Below are 20380 nucleotides of genomic sequence, written 5' to 3' on the forward strand. Positions count from 1 at the left end.
TATATATTACAAACATGGAAGAGTTTGAAAGAGGATAATTGTACGTGAGGAACCACAGAGAGGAAGCAAGAAAACTGTTGTTCCACGGAGGGGATTGCAAATCATTGAGATGGAGCACAATGTATGATGTGTTGAATGTAAAACTGACGCTCTTCACTGTAAACCTTCACTCAGTTCACTATTTTAAAAAACATATGTTGAAAGTCATTGTTGGCAGAAAATAAGAATTCTCACCCCGGATTGCTAGGAGTGTACATTGTTCTGTTTGGAAAACAAAACAGCAGGGCAGATAGGGAAATCTATTAAAATTATGTAACTTTTGTCTCTAATAATTTCCACCTCCAGAAAGCATCTTAAAGAATAGAAGTTACTAGAGAAATATTTGTTGTACACAGATATACCCTTCACAACATATTATAAGAAAACTAAAAATAACTTTAAAGCTTAACACTGAAGAAGAATGAAATAAATGTTATTACATTCCAAAGGATGATGTAGCATGCAGTTGTTCAAGGTGTCTTTAAGGATGCTTCATGACATAGGAAAATGCTTACCATGCAATGTCAAATTTTGTAAATGGGTACATAATTCTATATAATGTATAATTCCAATTTTGTTCATATATATGTATATGCAATGAAAAAGAATGAAAGGAATTATGTTATTAAAATATTCAAGAATGTCTAAAATTTTGTATTTAGCCTACTTTTCTATAATTTTCAAGTCCCTCCAATAAGCTGGGTTTACACTTGTAATCAGGAAAAATAAAAAAAAAAAGAACAGCTCACAAGAACCTCCTACTGTATATTCTATTGCTAATTCAACAAGAATTAAGTTTACAAAGTTATATAACCCTTCCCAATGACAATTCTACATTGATTTTGGGGTTGTTTATTCCATACCAAGAAGTAATGAGAGACTCATTCCCATTCTAGAACTAGAAGAAGCAACAACTCAGAGCATTAGCAGTTGAAATCAAGCAAACAGTGTGCTTCTCAAAAAGAATGAAGATCACCTCTTCATCTGTTCATCAAGCCCAGCTCTTGGCAAAACACACGTCACATAAAAGGTACTCATTTGTATGAATCAATCAGAGAAGGAAAGCATATACACTTAAATTCTTGTGCTACACAATCACTTAACTGTTGATTAAAAAAACAAAAAAAAAAATCACATAGTTGTCAACCAGCAAGATGTTACTAACTTACACACAGCTTCATCAAATAGCCTAGGGGGAAAACAATGGAGTTCAGAGACATTTCAAATGGAGAGAGAAAGGGAAAAATAGCCACTTGTAGATGGCTCTTTCATATTTAATATTTGGAAGTACTGGGGAAAAAAGGAGAACATTTAAAAATAAAATCTAAAAAAGGATCAGCAACATAAAAAATCCATTTTGAGGTTCATTAAGACTAATGTGGAGTCCTGGAGGGCACTGTGGGCTAATGCATCAGACTGCAAAGTCATTTGAACTGCAAGGTTGGTGGTTCAAGCTCACCAGCTGCTTCTCAGAAACCCTATACAGGGTCGCTATGGTGGGAACTGACTCAATGGAACTTCACAACAACAACAACAATAAGACTAATGTGTTTTTCAAGTAACTTTTTTATAGCTAATTTTAAATATTTCCACTTTCATTGGTAGGCTATCATAAAAGGAAGGAACAGGGTGTAGTGGGAGAGACGGGAGTTCCCAATGCACAGGGTGATATTTACGCAATATCCTTTTAAGTCATTTTCCTTTTCTGAATATCAGTTTCATCTTTAGTAAATTACAAGGAATGTACTAGGAAGTCTAAAATGCTCTGCTTCTTTCTTAATGTAAGTATAAAAATACTTCATGGTTTATTTACCATTTGGAGATTTTATAACAAAATCAGGTAACAATCATAAAGGAGCATTTCCATGCACCCCCTCAGGTCTACACAGTGAATGTGATAGGAACACAATAAATACCTGTTGCTAAATCAATTAATAATTATATCACTGAGGAAGGGGAAAACCCAATACTCAAACTGTATACCCCAAAAGCAATATATTTTCACTTTCCAGGATAAACAGGCATAAACCCAATCAATGCAAATGTTTGTGATGTACCTACAAACAAATACAATCATTTCAAATATCAGAAGGATCACGGATCTAGGACAGATTTCAATGGAGCATCCAGAGTGTGACAGATTAGCAAAAAAGCCTAGTGATGTACTCCTGAAAATCAGCTAATGATAACTCTGTGGGTCACAACAAAGCATGGCCTGGTATACTGCTGGATGGCACCCACAGTACACAGTGGCCACACCAGTAGCACCAGTGATCATCAAGATTGTGTAATTCCGTTCAACACTTGTTTTTGTTTTGTACATGGGGTTACCATAAGCCACAGATGACTCAATGAACGAGTGATTGTGGATAGCTCTCTCTTGAAAGGCCAAAGTTCCTCTCACACATGCTGAAACTGATGTTGAGGAAATAGCAAAATACCAATACATGGTTCAGATCAGAAAAGAAAAATGCCTGGTAACTTATTGTCTAAAATTCTGTAATCAAAGTCAAAGCAAACTGCAACTCCTGTTATGGAAAATGCATGCACTTGGTACCAAAGGATGATTTTATGTTCCTCAAATTAGTTCTACTGTTACTTAAAAAATAGTGGAGGAAACTGGGTGATATTCTAAAACCACAACATCCCCTATAAAAGTAATTCCAAAGACTCGGCTATTTAAAGATGTCTAACACAGACATACACACACTTGGGAACTGTTAGGAATCTGAAGACCCACCAGTGATGGAATAGATAACACAATAATGGTAGAGTCACCAAGATGACACGAAAAAATTACATTTAGTTACAATATGCAACAATTTGGAAAAACAGGATATTTAAAGGTAAACCCAACAAACAAAGGTGAAACTTCTGGTCTGTCCATCTGCAGAAGAAAGACGAGTGATGAAAAGTGAAGATGCTTGAAACCAACTAATCCAATGAAGCAATGGAACACGTTAACATCAACTACCAAGATTCTGAGACCAGAAGAAGTAGATGATGCCCAGTTACCACTACCAACTGCTCTGAAAGGAGTCACACTGGAAGGTCCTGATAGAGTGTGAGAAAATGTGCACTAAAATGAAATTTATTTAAAATAATAATAAGACCTGAATTAAATAGTCAAAAAGAGACTGGAGGAACCTGAGACCTTCTTCAGGTCTGAAATGGAACTCATCCATGTGGCCTAATTTTCAGCCAAGCGATAGATAGTTATGTGTTGGTGTTGCTAAGTGTCATCAAGTATATAGGAGCGATACAACACCAGTGAGGGATGCTTACCATGGAATGGCCAACTATTCCAGATCAAAAGGTGATGTTAACTAAGGACAAAGTTGAGGAAGGATGAGAAGAACAGCGGAATGGAAATAACTATAGAGAGGAAATGGAGGGGATGACATGGAGGGGATTGAAATCATTGAGATGAAACAAATCATATGATTTGTTGAATGTAAAACTAATCTTCTCTCTAAACCTTCATTCTATTCACTCTAAAAAAAAAAAAAATTAAAAAAAAAAAAAAACCCTTTCCCTCCCAGAAAAAGTCTACACTGTAAAGTTATGTATTAAAAGACACATGTGTAAAACTACTAGCAAGGAACAGATAAAATGTTGCAATGTCTAGGTGAGGCCACAGGTCAATTTTTCCTTCCAATTTTAGACTTTACTAATTCCCTTCATTGACATTTTAGAGAAATACAATAAATAAAAACCAACAAGCCTATTTATTATCTTTCACAAAGAGCGAATATGTTTTTCTTTCATTCCACACCGTTTTTAGCAGTACTTACTATTCATTCGACTACAGAAAAGACATTTTCTGTTATTTTACCTACAATTTCCTAGACGCCTGAAGATTTGGGACCAGCCTAGCAATCTTGAAAATGTTCAAATGTGTTTCAGAATTTTTGAATGAGCGAGAATCTTTGATGCGCTTAGTTAATTTGAAAGGCGTCTGAACCCATCAAAGACTACCTATATTAGTATAAGGTAAAGGTGATAGACTAACATGTGGTTCGGGTTCAAACTAGTACTATAGTAATCTAGAGATTATGTTAACCACACCAAGCTATGATGTATGTTATATTATCGAAAATAGCATAGTCTAAATTTGAAATGTAAATACATCCCTTTTTCTCCCTGCCTTTTAAACTTAATTTTCAAATAATCAGAGTAGAAAATGCATTGGAAGGAGTCAACTGTATAGGATTTCTGTTATGTGCCAATTAGGGTTTTTTTTGTTTTTGTTTTTTGCCAATCCATTGTCCCAGTCTGTACTGTGACCCTTTGAATGTAGTGCTATCCATGTGGGCAAATATGGCGGCCGTGACAGACAGGAGTGCTGAGAAGGTAGAAAGAACTGCTGGAGAAATAATTGAAAACACCTAACTTTAGCTTAGTGGTTACGAATCGGGCTGTGAACCTTAAGGTCAGCAGTTCGAAACTACCAGGTATTCTGCAGGAAAAAGATAAGGCTTTCTGCTCCTGTAAAGGTTTGCAGCCTCAGAAACCCTGTATAGGGTCACTATGAGTCGGTTCCGACTCCACAGCACATAACCACCAACAACAACAACTTAAGTAACCGTAAATTAATAAAGTCATTGTATATTCTGGGAGTGAAACTCTATTATTTTTTTGACTCCTGTTAAAGTCATCAATGGCTTCCCTCTGACAAATCCAATGGTTAGTTCCTAGTTATCATCATTAAAAAAAAAAAAACTTTTTATTATGAATAGAGTGAAGGTTTACAAAACAGATCATCAGTTTTGCATTCACCAGATCACATACTTAGCTTCACTACATGGTTGCAATCCCCACCACATACCAACAGTTACCTCTGTTCGCTTTAGTGATTGCATTCCTCCCTGTAGAGTCTCCTGATACTTAATTAATTTGAAAGGCATTTGAACCCATCTCTCCTCTGCCAACCTCCCTCTTGTTGTATATTGCCTGCCCTGTCACCCACATTAGCATGTGTCTACCCTCTAGCCCATGAATAATTCTCCCTCCCTTCCCCAGTAACCATCATAGATGGTTTCTTTTATCAAGATTTTTTTTTTTTTTTTTTACAACATTGGTCTCATACAATGTTTGTCTTCTTGTGACTGACTAATTTCACTCAACAAAATGTTCTCCAGGTTCAACCATGTTGTGAGGTGTTCCACAGATTCATGGTTATTCTTGAATGTTTTGTAGTATTTTGTTGTGACTGTTACCTTTCTTGACATGTTATCAGCATCTGATAGAACTGAACATCCTGTCCTCCTTGAAATACATTCTTCACTAAGCTTCCGGCTCACCACAACCTCCAACCTTTCCTCCCATAGTTGACTCCTCCTTCTAGATACAAACCTTGTAAACGTGCTGGCTTCAGAACTCAGACCTTAGAACTCTCATTTTCCTTATCTGTATAGATGCTCCCTTGGTAATTTCATCCAGTTCTATGGGTTTACACGTCATTCATATGCATGTAAATTCCTCACTTTGTAACCCTGTTGTTGTTGTTAAGTGCCTTCAAGTCGGTTCCGACCCATAGCGACCCTGTACAGGGTTTCCGAGGGTGTAAATCCTTACGGGAGTAGAAAGCCTCATCTTTCTCCCACGGAGCGGCTGGTAGTTTCGAACTGCTGACCTTAAGGTTCACAGCCCGATTCGTAACCACTACGCTACCAGAGCTCAGGGTTATATTTCCAGACATATGTATGGAAATGTCCTCTTGACATCTCTGCCTAGGTGAATCAAACTTCACTTCTCCAGTTGAACTCCTGGTCTTCCCTTCTCCCCCTCTCCCACAGACTTCCCCATTTCAGTTAATTCTATTCCATTCCCCCTTTCAGCTTCGTACTTGCAGCGGCTACATGAGTCAAACACCTGAGTATTCTACCTGACTCTCTACACACAAGAAAACCTTAGGGAATCCTATTGATACTACCCCATTACTTAGGACAAAAATCTTGGCGTTATCCTTGATGCAACTCTTTCAAATCCCACATCTGTTACACTAGGAAATCCCTTAGCTCTACCTTCAAATACATTCCAAAAGTAACCATCTCTCACCACCTACAGCGCCATCCTGAGTCAAGCCATCAGCAGATCTGACTGGGGTTACTACAATGGCTTCTACCACATCTCCCTGCCTTTCTCCTTCCTGTCCACAGTCTATTTTCAAAATGGGTTCCAGAGTGGTCCTTTAAAACCATAAGTCAGAACTTAAGTACAGGTCAAAACCCTCCCATGGCTTCCCGTTTCACTGAAAATACAATGAACCTCTACACTGTGGCTCTTGTTAATTCCTCACCATGCTGGGGGAGTCTCTGACTTCTCTGCGGCCAAATGGAGCCATTTATTCTCTTTAGAAAACATGAAATCTCTGCTCAAAGGTCGCCTTCTTCAATTGAGACCTAACCCAATCACCTGACTTACAGTTACAACCCCCTGCCCTCTATCCCTTTAATTAACCCTCCTTTATTTTCTGCACAGCATATGCATATATATCTATATGTCTATATATATAGATAGATATATAGATATATATATACACACACACACATACACACACACACCATACAAAGTCAGCAGTTCAAGTTCAGCAGCTGCTCCTCCAAAACCCTATAGAAGGTCGCTATGAGTCGGAACCAACTCGATGGAACATAACTACAATACACACACACATATATACACATACGTACACATATGAACATGCATAAAATTCACACAAAATGCAATGCAGTGTGATATTTTTCAGTCTCCTCTATCCTGATTGTGTTTTCAAAGAATTCTTGGAAGTACTCATTGAACTGATTCCTTAACCCAAGAATTTCACCCACAGTTTGCAAATCATTTGTCTAAACACACTTTAAAGGATAAAAGCTGTAATGAATGCATTTTGACACTCCCTCCAGCCTTCAGTGACTGTTCAGGAACCTTTGAAAAGCAAAAAGACCCAACTGCCAATCCAGGCAGTGATATCATCACAAGTTGGTCTAAAATCATTCTTCCATCTCGGTCCACCCAACAATAGTATTGTATTTCAATTTTTGTTTGAAAAGTCAATAATTCCTAGTGCTGAGAGATAATGAACAGAACACTAAATTACTTTGAATTATATAGTATCATATATGCTAGTCTACAAAATTCAGAGGCAACGCTGAATGGTATTCACACTTATAAAAGAGGGGCTTTGAAGAGAACAGAAAGTCTTCAAATTTTGAATATTCTCCCACAACCCCTTTTATAACGAATTAAATAATTACTCTTCATTTCATATTCATAAAATCCAAATCACCAATTGTCTTTTAATTGGGTTTAAATGATGCCACTAACCTCAACTCCAAGCAAACCCTAGGGAGAAGTTATCACTACAACCATCAATTTGCTAAGCGAACTGGTAAAGAGAAAGACAGGGTCATCATCCACATACTGTTTGCTCCCTTAATGTCCTGGACAGGACTAGACAATGAGTAGGTACATAAATAAGGTTACTATCGATATAGCAAACTATGTGCAGTATTGTGTTTGTACTGTTGAACTTCAAATGTCTTCCTTCGGTTTTTATAATGCTAAGGAAGGAAAATATGCCTCACTCCTCTGGTAAATTGTTAAGATGCCATACAACTTGAGGACGCCTTGCTAAGAGGCTCAAGGTAGATAGATGGCTGAGGTATTGGTGCTCTTGGCAGTAAACGGAACAGTAACACCATCATTTTTTAAAAAATGAATAAAACCATTTGTTATTTGGCTTTGTATTTGTGGATTGTTCACTGTACAAAATATGGCTACTGGATAATTGCTGCAAATATTGTCTTCAGTACTAAATATGCTTTCATGTACATTTCAACAAGTGACTGCTGCTTGAAAACGAACTCTATTGAGCATATTTCTCTGGAAATCAATATTTAAAATTTTTTTTATTCTTTGCAACTAACATTCAAAAGAGACAGCTCTTGTTTACAGAGTAACTTACTTTAGCATTATGGTTAACAATGTTTAAAAACAGCTAACTTAAAATGCAAACATTTAGATCCTAAGGTTTAACTGTTGAGATGCTAAGTCAATAGGGTAGAATTCTGTACATCATGAAAAACGTTATTTCTCATCGTCTCCCCAATTCCATCCCTTATAAGAATATTCCAGGTCACCATTTTGTAAGAACTCATACGCTGGCGTAATGGGACAGTTTAAAAATGAAAATGAAGTGGATAAACCTTGAAAACATTATGTTAAGTAAAAGAAGTCAGTCATAAAAGACCACATATTACACGATTTCATTTATAGGAAATGTCCAAATTAGGCAAATCCATAGAGACAGAAAGTAGATAAGTGGTTGCCAGGGGCTATATGGAAGGAGGACTAGAGAGACACTGCTAATGGATACTGAGGTTTCTTTTGGAGGTGATGAAAATATCCTAATTAAGATTGTGCTGATGGTTGAAAACTCTGTTTAATATCCTTAAAAACAAAAAACAAAACACAGTAAGTGGTATATCCACATTGGATGCACTGCATTATATGCGAATAGTTACTCAATAACAAACTTAGGTATTTGTTGTTGTTTTAAGTGTTGAGTTGATTCCGACCAACAGCAACCCTATAGAGGGTTTCTGAGGAGCTGGTGTGCTTGAACCACTGACCTTGTACTTTACACTGACCTTGCAGTCCAATGCATTAGCCCACAGTGCCACACCAGGAAAATCAATATTACTTCCAAATAATACTAAAATACCTTAAATAGCTAATCCCCGACCACCGCGTCCACATACATTAACTTAGGTTTCCCTGTTACAGAATACTTTTTCACAGCAACCAACAGCTGCCCTTCAGAACACTCGACATCATCTTTACTAATCATAGCAGTCTTTTTTCCTAGAACACACAGTGTATGCAGATACATACTGTCCAGTGCTTTAATCCTAATACAATCACAGAATCATCAGTAGATGTTTGTATATGATATAGATGCATGTATATATGTATGTGTGTAGACATGAATGAACATGATTGGGGGCAATGTAACCAATCAAGTGGCTATTCTCTGTCAGTTGTTTCTGCCTGAACTCATAGCAACCTAATAATGTATATAGGAATCACATGATGCCTGACCCAGTGCCACCTTCATGGTCCCTGATATTTTGGAGCCCAGTGTTGTGGCTACTGTGCCAATATGTCTCTTTCATGGTTTCTTGACTTTTCACTAACCCCCTGTTGTTGCTGTTGTTGTTGTTTGCCACTGAGTCAGTTCCAACTCATAGTGACCTTGTACAGGCGTTCCGAGATTGGCTGGTGGATTTGCACTATAGACCTTGTGGTTACCAGCCCTGTGTGTATCCTACAGTGTTAATGCAGAGTATGTCCGGACAACCCACTTAAGTCTGTTCTCCACTGATTCCTAGGCTTTAGATCACCCTGGTAGAGAGATCTTCCTGCATGCAGTTCCTCTAGCTTGCTGTGGCCATGTGATCATACTCTCACGAATTAAATATTAATGGACACGATATGTACAATTTTTTAGCTCATCTGCTTAAAAAAAAAGTCTGCCTTTTTGTGTGGACTTCTTTAATTTTGTGTCAGCACTGTAGTGTTGATGCAGATGAGGGCAGAGGCTGTGGAATGAGAGCCCAAGATATTCTCCTTCTAAGCTGGGGTCCCTTTTTTACATCACCCTAGTCTTTACCCTGAGTGCTCCCTACCCAGGCATGAATATCGGAGGCACAGAGGATTGAAACTCTCCATCAAATGATGGACTCATTATTCATTTCCTTCAATATGGTCATCAGGTGGTTCAGCAAAGACACTCTCTCTCCCAGTCTTCATCTTTCTGTTTTCATAACAACTTTATGAAATAATAGTCATGTACTTCCAAAGCTGAATGCTATCAAGTGATCCTTTTGAATGGGTCAGGCTCAGAGTGGCTGTTGTCATTTAGTAAATATTTAAATTGTATAAAAATACTTTCTCAAAGGAACCAATGAATACATTTCAAAAGGCTGATTAGTCTGCTTTATTTGTTACCAAGAAATAATTTGTCATATATAAGTCACAGTGAATGAGGCTGCTAGGGATACATTTACTTCCTTTATCAAACATAAAAAAGCTCAAATTAAGGGAGGGCACAGGAAAGGTAAATCACAATGATTATACGTATTTTAAGTTGTTTTTTTTTTTTTTAACTTTCCCATAAACTAGTTGACTACAAAATTATTTTTTTTAATGACTACACCAAGGAATAAAATGTGAAGCCTGAAGATGCCTAATGTTAAAAAAAAAATCATTAAATTATAATGTGAATGAGTTTAATGATTATCATCAACTTCCAATGCCATCAGGATTGAACACAATATGATGAATTCTACAAATTAGATTTGAAATTTAAAGAAAAAATTTTTAAGTCAGTGAGTTCAAGGCAAGGAGGGAGAAAAGACGACATGACCTATATTAAATCATCAGCCCGAGACAGCCACACTAGAATGCCACCAAAGTCATTGTGACCAGAGCAAGTTCTCTTTTTTGAGTTCCCCTCCTGACATTCTAAACAACCTCGGCTAAGTTATATAACATCTGCAGCTCTGTTTCCTAGTCTGTAAAGTGTGAATAATAATAACTTCCAGTTACCTCTCAGGAATGCTGTCAACCAGAGGCATTCTGCAAAGAGCTCAGATCCACTTGGAAGAAAACTGTACATCACTACCAAGTATGATGACTGTTACTTATGATTCTTCAGACCTTGGAATCTCAAATTGAAACCTGGCGTCACCGGCTTTCCTGAATTTGCCTTGGAACTTGTTGCGCACAGTTGTTTCCTAAGCACTTTTCTTGGCTTACTGGCTAAGGGGAGTACAGTGACTCTACAGGACAAGCGCTGGACTGGGAAGCACTAGGTTGGTGGTTTGAGCTAACCAGCTGCTGCGTAAGAGAAAGATGAAGCTTTCTGCTCCCACAAAGATGTACAGCCTCAGAAACCCCATGCAGGGTAGCTTTAAGTCAGAACTGACTGGAAGACAATTAACAACAACAGCATCATGGACTTAGCATATAAATGAATAAGAAAGATGGCAGAAGCATCGATGAATTTGAATTACGGTATTGGAGAAGAATATTAAGAGTACTGTGAAGACTAAACAAATCTGTCTTAAAAGAAGTACAGCCAGAATGCTCCTTAAAGCATCATCTATTATTTTTTAGATATGTTATCAGGAGGGGCTACCTCCTAGGGAAGGACATCAGGCTTGGTAAAATGGAAAGTCAGCAAAGAAGAAGACCACAAGCAGGAAAGGACTGAAATGTAACAACCGTGAGGGTGGCACAGGACTGGGCACTGTTCCTTTCTGGTGTGCACAGGGTCTCTGTGAGTCAGAACCTACTCAATGGGACCCACTAACAACAGACTATTAATAATGGTCAGATTTCAAACTTGACCCATGATATTACTGAGTTTCTCCTGGCATCTGAAATCGAGATCCTTCTTAACAAGTTAACAATGCTGCTGATTTCTTAAGCATTTTTTGGTTTAAGGCTTAGTTATAGGAAGAAACACTAACTAATTTTATATTTTAAGAATTCTGTTCTTTCTTTTATCTGTATCAAGATCGATAAGGAGACATTTTTAAAAGATGAAGGTAAAAATTGCTCATAGTTTCCAAAAGAATTTGAAATGAAAGCTAAACAAATGGAACCAAAAAAGTAAAAGAAAAAAGTTAAGTAATAAAATGTTCATTGAAGATGATGGTGGTTGTATGTCACCAAGCCATTTCCAACTCATACCGAACCTACATAGGGTATCTGAAGCTGTTAGTGTTTATCGGAGCAAAAAGCCACATCTTTACCCTGCAGAGCAATTACTAGATTCAAACTGCTGACCTTGCAGATAGCCGTCCAGTTTGTAGACTAATTGACTTGTTGTTAAGTCCCATTGAGATGGTACCGGCTTACAGTGACCTTATGCACAACCGAACAAAACGCAGCCTGGTCCTGGGCCAACCTCACAATCATTGCTACACATGAGCTCAGCGCTGCTGCCACTGTGCCAATCCATTTCATAGCATCTTCTTCTATTTCTCTGACCCTTTACATATTACCAAACATGATATCCTTCTCCAGGGACTGGTCTCTCCTAACAATATGTATGAATTAGGACAGGCCAAGTCTGGCCATCCTGGCTTCCACCGAGCACTCTGCCTGTACTTCTTCCAACACAGATTTGTTTGATCTTTTGGCAGTCCATGATGCTTTTAATACTCTCCTCCAATACCATGGCTCAAATGCATCAATTCTTTTCTGGTCCTCTTTAGTCACTGTCTAACTTTCACATGCACTCATGAGGTTACTGAAAATCCCATGGTTTGCATCAGGCACACCTTCGTTCTCAAACTCATATCTTTGCTCTTCAACACTTTAAAGAGATCTTGTGCAGCAGACTTGCCTAATGCAATACATTGATTTCTTGAACGCTTCTTCCATCACTGCTGATGATTGATTAGAACAAAATGAAGTCTTCGACAACTTTAATGTTTTCTCCATTGATCATGATGTTATTTATTGGTCCAGTGGTGAGGATTTTTGTTTTCTTACCATTGAGGTGCAACCCATACCAAAGGCTGTGGTCTTTGCTCTTCATCAGTATTTTAAGCCCTCTTCACTTTCAGCAAGCAAGATTGCATCATCTGCATATCACAGGTTATTATGAGTCTTCCTCAAATCAAGATGAAACTTTTCTCTTCATACAATCCAGCTTCTCGGATTATTTGCTCAGCATACAGACTGAATAAGCATGATGAAAGAATACATCCCTGTTGCACACCTTGACTAATTTTAAACCATTCAATGTTCCCATGTTCTGTTAGAACAATTGCATCTTGGTCCATGTATAGGTTCTTCATGAACACAATTAAGTGTTCCAGAATACTCATTCTCTGCAATGCTATCCATAGACAACCCTGTGGTTGTCAGATTCAAAATGGCGAATAACAGTCCATTTAAGCTCACTAATGCCTAGGATACTGATGATTATGCATTCCATTTCAATTTTTATAGTTTCCTATTTTCTTAGATTTGTAAGTCATACATTCCATGTTCTGACTGTTAATGGATGTTTACAGCTGTTTCTCTTCACTTTGAGTTGTGACCCATGGGCAAATGAAGATCCCAAAGGCTTTACTCCATTCGCTTCATCATGGTCAAGTCTACATTGAGGAGGCAGCTCTTCCCCAGTCACATTTTGAGTGTCTTCCAACCTGAGGGGCTCATCTTCCAGCATCATGTCTCATACTATTCTGTGCTCTTCATCATGTTTTAGTATTCAAGATTCTGGTGCTAACAGTTTACCACTATTATTCATAAGGTTTTCAGGACGTAATATTTGGAAACAGTCTGTCTTCTGTTTTCTATGCTGGCTTGTCTGGAAGCTCAGCTGAAACCTGTCCACTATAGATGACCCAATTGGTATTTCAAATACCCGTGGCATAACGTCCAGAATCACAGCAACACAAAAGCCACCACAATACAACAAACTGACAAGTGAGTGGTGATTTGTGCCTACCTACAGCACCTGGTATTCCCAGGCAATCTCCCATGTCAGTACTAGCCAGGCCCGACCCTACTTAACTTCCGAAATCAGATGAGGTTGGGTGTGTTCAGGGTGGGATCGCCGTAGAGTATGCTAGCAGGGCTCCCTTTATTGAAGATTGTTGCTGTTGTTACTAAGTGCTATGGAATAAGTTCCAACTCATAGCAAACTTGTATAGTATCTCCGAGGAACAACTGGTGGGTTTGAACTGTGGACCTGTGGGTCACAGTCTAGTGCCACTCCTATAGCACCATACCAGGCATCTTCTACTGAGGAGGGGAGAATTAAAACGATGTTTAAAACAACTCATTGTTGTGACTGTCAGGTTGCCATCGAGTCAGTATCAACTCATAGCCACCCTATGCACAGCAGAATGCAACACTGCCCGATCCTGGGCCAACCTCACTATTATTGCCACGCTTGAGTCCACTGGTGCCGCCACTTGGCCAATCCATCTCGTTGGGGGTCTTCCTCTTTTTCTCTGACCCTCCACCTTACCAAACATGGTATCTTTGTCCATTGACTAGTCCCTCCTGACACTATATTCTAAGTATGAGAGACAAAGTTTGGCCATCTTGGCCTCCAAAACAGAACTGTTGGTTCTTTTTTTTAACTGTTGGTTCTTTTGGCAGCCCATGGCACTTTCAATATTCTCCTCCAACACTGTAACTCAAACGCATCAATTCTTCGACGGTCTTCCTTATTCATTGTCCAGCTTTCGCATGCCTACGAGATTATTGAAAATACCATAGCTTGGGTCAGGCACACCTTAGTCCTCAAGCTGACATCTTTGCCATTCAACACTTCAAAAAGGTCTTGTGCAGCAGATTTGCCTAATGCAATACGTGATTTGACTTCTTGACTGCTGCTTCCTTAAGTGTTGATAGTTGATCCAAGAAGAATAAAGTCCTTGACAACTTCAATCTTTTCTCTGCTGATAAGAATGTTGTTTATTGGTTCAGTGGTGAGGATTTTTGTTTTCTTTACATTGAGATGTAATCCATACTGAAGGCTGTGTTCTTTGATCTTCATAAGTAAATGTTTTAAGTCTTCTTCATTTTCATTAAGCAAGGTTGTATCATCTGCATATCACACTCATTAGTAGCAACAAAACACTGAAATTAAGAAAAACTGCAGAGATTGGGAAAAAACAGCCATATTTCGATTCTTAGGACTCAAGATACAAAGAAAAACCAGACTGGTTTATTACTCATCTTTCTCTGTGTCATAAAAGAAGTCATCAAAAGGAAAAAAAAAGGTTTCGATGACCCTAAAAGTTTACAGGGGTCCTTAATTGCAGGATGTTGTAGAGGATCACAGATGATGAGTCCTGGGGTTGTACTATAGGATAAACAGTGGGCCGCAAGGTCTGTTTGAACCTTAGGGTTGGCAGTTCAAACTCACCAGCCGTTCCTCAGAAACACTATGAGTCTCTATGAGTCAAAACTGACTCAACAGCACTTAAGAACATCAACAGTATACCCTTGACAGCGATGAAAATGAAAACCTTTTGCTTATGTGTAATGCCTCTCTCAAGTAAAGCTACTGGCCAATTGTCACATACTTGCTCTAAAGAATGTCACCCAAGTGATACACACCAATCACAAGTTTAACATTAGCGTCAGGAAGTACAAAATAACTGACCAAAAACTACGTGCCAGGTACGACATCAAGAGGTTCATACAGATTAGAGGACGGGATTCTTCAGAGTCAGAGGAACACAAAGCAGAAATTCAAACCTCCTCTGTAGGGTGCCTTCAGCACTCACAGTCTTAAGAGTAACACTTGTTGTTAAGTGCCATAGAGCTGGTTCCAACCCATAGCATTTCCGAGCAGCAGTAGGTGAGCTTGCACTGCTGACCTTACAGTTCAAAAGGCTTTGCAGTCTGGCTCATTAACCTACAGCGCCACATCAGGACTAAGAGTGACCAGGACAAGAGAAAGGAGTCCTGTTGAGATGATTAGTGAGGACCTGAGGGAGAGGCAGCAGAGTCAACAGTGTGCTTGATTTAAAGATTTTTAGGCTCTAGATGACCACCAGAAACATGTAGCATACAATATTTAAGGTGCATATCTTTCCATCTTTCTATACAATAACAGACACCTGATGTGGTGCTGTAGTATCAGCACTGGACTGCAAGGTCAGTTTGAATCATAAGGCTGGCAGTTCAAATTCACCAACGCTCCTTGGAAACCCTATGCAGGGTCACTATGAATAAAAACCGATTTAATGGCACCTAACAACAATAACAACACAATGATAGAACCAAGTGGGATTTAAGCCAACATGAATCAATAGCTGAGTGAATAAAACAAAGGCCTCAATACATTCCTGGAAACTTTTATTTTCCAAATTGTTGATCCATGCATGGTATTTTTAACTTTGAATAACAACTATCAATTGAGAAAATGCACAGCGCACAAACTGACATATGTCAATTTCCAAGCCACGAGTGTACCTAAGTGTGGACATGGAAACATCAAGTCAGAAGGAAACACATTCATGTGTACAGATGATCCTAAGAAAAGCAATGAAAACTTATCAAAGAAGATATTGTTAGCTACAGAATGCAACTCCATAAGACAAATTGCCCATTTTTTTTTTTTGCTTAATCACTTCTTCAGCATTGTTTAATCCTAATCTTCGCATTACCTGAGAACTATGCCAACCGTCTGAGATGAGTTAAGCACCTGGCTGGGTTTAGAATGCAGAGCATCTTGGATTGAGGCTACAGAGACCAGGCATTCAGCAAATCACAGCCCAGCTGAGTGGCTGTCACAGAGCCTGAATGAACCACAGAGCAGACCATATTTTTCACCGGGTCCTTTGCTGAAAAAGTCTACCCATCTCTGATACAGACTAACACTTTGATTTTGAAGTCTGAGCAAAGTGCAGTGCGTATTGCCAAAAATCTTGTTGTGATGTGATAACATCAATACTCCCGGTGGCCAATAGGGCTGGACCATCCAAAGGGACATTCCTCTTTGGAGGACAGTCAGGTGCTTCCTGGGAAATTTAATTTAAACAACATAGATGGTGAAACGAGGCAAGTGTGATTTTTTTGGCGCAAATCACATGTACCAGAATGTACCTACAGAAACAAACTTGTACCTTTACAATACACATCCTAGAGCACAACAGCCCTGAGTGGGATTAAAAATAAAACACGGGGGGAAATTAAAAAACAAAATTAATCTGCTAACAATCTTCACATTATAAAACGTCCCCAAAAAGCCTTGTTCAGTTAAATACTAAAAAGACAAATTCAAGTCCACAACAGTATAAACCAGAAAGCTCTTTTTGTCCCCCATCCCCAAAGTGAATTTGAGAAAATTAAATTTGGCTTTAATTCATCAAGTGACATTAGTCCCTCTGAAAAGTTCTAATTTTAAAAATCAAATACTCATTTGATTTCCAAGCAAGGTCAAGGGAACAAGGCAGTCCAGCGCTGACATCACAGAGAACTGCCCCTCGCTGTTCAATGTGGCGGGTTGCCATGGTGCCTGACTATTAATTTCTGAAAGAAGGTGATTATAAAGCCGCCAGATGAACATCCACTGGATGACACCACTTCAGCACAGAACACTGACATGCGTTATTCTTGTTTGCAGCAGCTAATTTTATGAATCACTCCTTCTGAGATGTGAACATTCTCTCTAACTTTAAACCTACCAAGTCAACAATCAAGGGGCAAAAAAAAAAAAGTTTACCTTAGAAAGAGAGGAGGAGAGATTTGAAATTATTTAGAGGGCAGGGAAGGTTTTTTCTTTTCACACCTCCAAAAACAGAAGCTCTAGGGATACTCACACACAAATCAACAATTGACAAATACAGAGCAAAAGCAAACAACTGAATTTAAAAGCCTAGAAGGCAATATGGCACAGTCCTAGATACAATTCCAGTCATACTTGCAGCATTTACCTTTTTTGGCTTCTGTAAAGCAATCTTCACTAATAGTCACCTCAAAAGGTCACGTCTTACCCTGAAAACAAAAGAGAACATCTGAATGTCAAAGAGAGGTAACAACTTCCTCTGCCTGGGATATTGCTGTTGTTGTTATTAAGCGACACCAGTTGGGTTCTGACCCTGTGTAGGGTTTCCAAGGAGCAGCTGGTGAGCATGAACCACCAGGCTTGTGGTTCAAACTGTCCTTGCAGTCCAGAGCATTAACCCACAGCACCACACCAGGGCTCCTCAGTCTGGGATACTAGACATAAGCAAAACAACAAAGGAACTCAATTATATCTAAGAACAGATGGCTCTCAGAGTTAATAAAAACAAGTCCCCAGTCCTCTACTTTGATGGACCAAATGCTATTGAGTTCTAGAAGACAACGGCATCAGTGATGCTGGAAAAAGTAAAGGTGAAACATTTCAAGTTTTGCGTATGAATTTTTTTTTCTCGTCTTTTATCAACTGTATTTTCATATGGAATAATATGTGAGTCATAGGTCTTTGTTTCTGGAAACCAGACTGCTACTTGAACTTGTCTAGGTTTGGTTAACATCCACAGTATCTCTAATTTCATTAACGCGGAGGCTTATTTTCCCCTTTCGGAAGAGTCAGTTCCTATAGACAAGAAGCTTTCTGCCACTATGGACCTTTCAAAATGAATAAAAGCATTGTGATTTTGAGTTTAGGGAGAAGGGTTAATGGCTGGTGAAAGCTGTTCACAGAATGTTTTTCACTTAGTGTCTATCGTGTCAGATGAAACAAACAATTGAATCAAGCTTCCTAAAACCCACACAAAGAAAACATGGAACATGTTTTGATCCCCCATCCATTCCTGCATCTGCATGCTCTCTTATGAGAAACAGTGTGTAATCCTTTAAGAAACATTACAAGCTGCCTCTTTCTGCCCATGTAACTGGGATCAACATATGGCACAGCTCAAAAGAAAAACATTTGTTTATTAATGTAGATCAAGTTACTAACGGGGTGCGGTGTTCTTTCCATATCAGTTGACCAAATGGCTCATATAATTTTTTTTGTGTGTGTGTGTGCGTCTTAAAAGATGGTCAAAGCATATCAACATGTTTACTAAAATGTTGACATCCCTTTCGTCTCTCTTTAGTACAATATGTAACGAAGTAGTTTCAATTTTATACGGGATCTATTCTTGCTTATCCCACCACTATATGTTGTGAATATGTAAAAGCAGATCACTGAGAGCAGTTCAATCTTATTTCACTAGGGCTAAAATCTGAAATTGTCACGTTGGGGAGGACTATCTTTGAGGAATTGATCCGAAGCCAATTTACAACATTTCCACCAGCAAGTGTATGCAGATTCTTGCCATTAAGGTTGGGGGGGGGGGTGAAGTAGGCTCTGAGTGAAATCATAATTTTCATGTTTACTGTAAGAGGAAATTGGAGGTTTTCACCTAAATGTTCACCATTTGGGTGGGGGAAAAACCCTAGTTCTGTGACTTAAGATTACTATTTTGCAACTTGCCCCAAACCATTTTTGTTTTTACACAAAACAATTCAAATTGAAAATGAAAAACGTGCTTTACTGCTGATTAGTGTCCCCAAGATTGGTTTCTCCAAGGGTGAGAACTCTGTTATAGGACATATGGTGATAAGAAAGGGAAACAAAGAAGGATGGTCTTGTGCCACAGGACTCAGGACAGCGTGGGATCTACATAGCAGTTCCACTCCCCACAAATAAGAGATCCACGGTGCAGCAACACCATTTACTCCAGAAATTTCCAGCTCCACCACTCATCGAATCTTAAACGTAAAGTAAGTGAACTTTAGCAGACCCTACTCAATTCAAAGCAAGAACACCCTTTCTCGCTCCCTTTTTTCTTGAGATATTCTCCAATGCACACACTCTAAACTAATTTTCATGTTTAGCTATTGAGCTGTTTCTATTTTTGCATGTTTGGCAGTGAGACCTATAGTACCGGACTTTGCAATGCAGATGAGATTTGCTATCCTATAGACCTGGCAAACAATTGGAACTTATTAAAATTTAATTTAAAAAAAAAAACTGCTGAAAATGCCTACTTTGAATAGTTATCTCTAGTGCTGCGTTTGAACCTGCAGAACATTGGAAGGTAAGTCCTGAGCCAGTTTCACCGTTGCCCTGCCCCATATGAGGATCTATGTGAATGAACACAGGTAGATACATATATGCTGGTTCGCTCTCAAAGATTTTACAAGTAATATTTTTATTCCCTGGGAAAAATAAGAATAATAAAATCATACAATTAACCTTCCAACTTACAATTATTACAGCAATAAAAAACTGGTTTTTATATATAACTTTTACTTATGTATAAAAATCTTGCAGCGGGATACATAAACTTTGTTTTATTTTGAAGTTTCATACACATTTCAATACATATGCAACATCTGACCACTCAATTTATTTCTGTTGTTTTCAGTTTTTAGAAAAAGTATACATTAGCAAAGTATTCGAAAATATTTTTTCTAGTTTTGCTGAGAAAACATGAATAGTTCAACAGCTGTTTGCCATCATGCTAAATTAAATGAAATGTGTCAATATAGCAGACAAGAAAATTAGTGGGTAGTTCTGGGACCTGAGTTTGCATTATTACTAGCTTAGAAGGATCAGAAATCAACAACTAGGAGAAAAAAAATCTGCATTTCTATTTTTTTTTAAGTATAAAACTTCCATTTTCATAACTGTATCCCCTACTTTTTTTTTATTGTTCATTTTTACCTATCAAATATATTAAATCTTCTGATTTCAACTATTTATCTAAAGGCTTAGGGCAGTATAAACTCCCAAACTAAAATGAAATGCAATATA

At 38.4% G+C, this 20380-nt stretch overlaps 1 protein-coding gene across 2 annotated transcripts in view; it reads right to left on the minus strand.

Annotated features, from left to right (window-relative positions):
• Positions 1 to 20380, minus strand: part of FOXP1 (forkhead box P1) — a 519679-nt gene that overhangs the window by 417138 nt on the left and 82161 nt on the right. For both annotated transcript variants that reach the window (XM_006874620.1, XM_006874625.1), the window contains exon 2: positions 17523 to 17583. The gene's annotated coding sequence lies outside the window, so the exon portion shown is untranslated. The remainder of the gene's footprint in view (positions 1 to 17522; positions 17584 to 20380) is intronic.

The sequence above is a fragment of the Chrysochloris asiatica genome, unplaced genomic scaffold, assembly GCF_000296735.1.
Source record: "Chrysochloris asiatica unplaced genomic scaffold, ChrAsi1.0 scaffold00290, whole genome shotgun sequence".
NCBI classification, from domain to species: Eukaryota; Metazoa; Chordata; class Mammalia; order Afrosoricida; family Chrysochloridae; genus Chrysochloris; species Chrysochloris asiatica.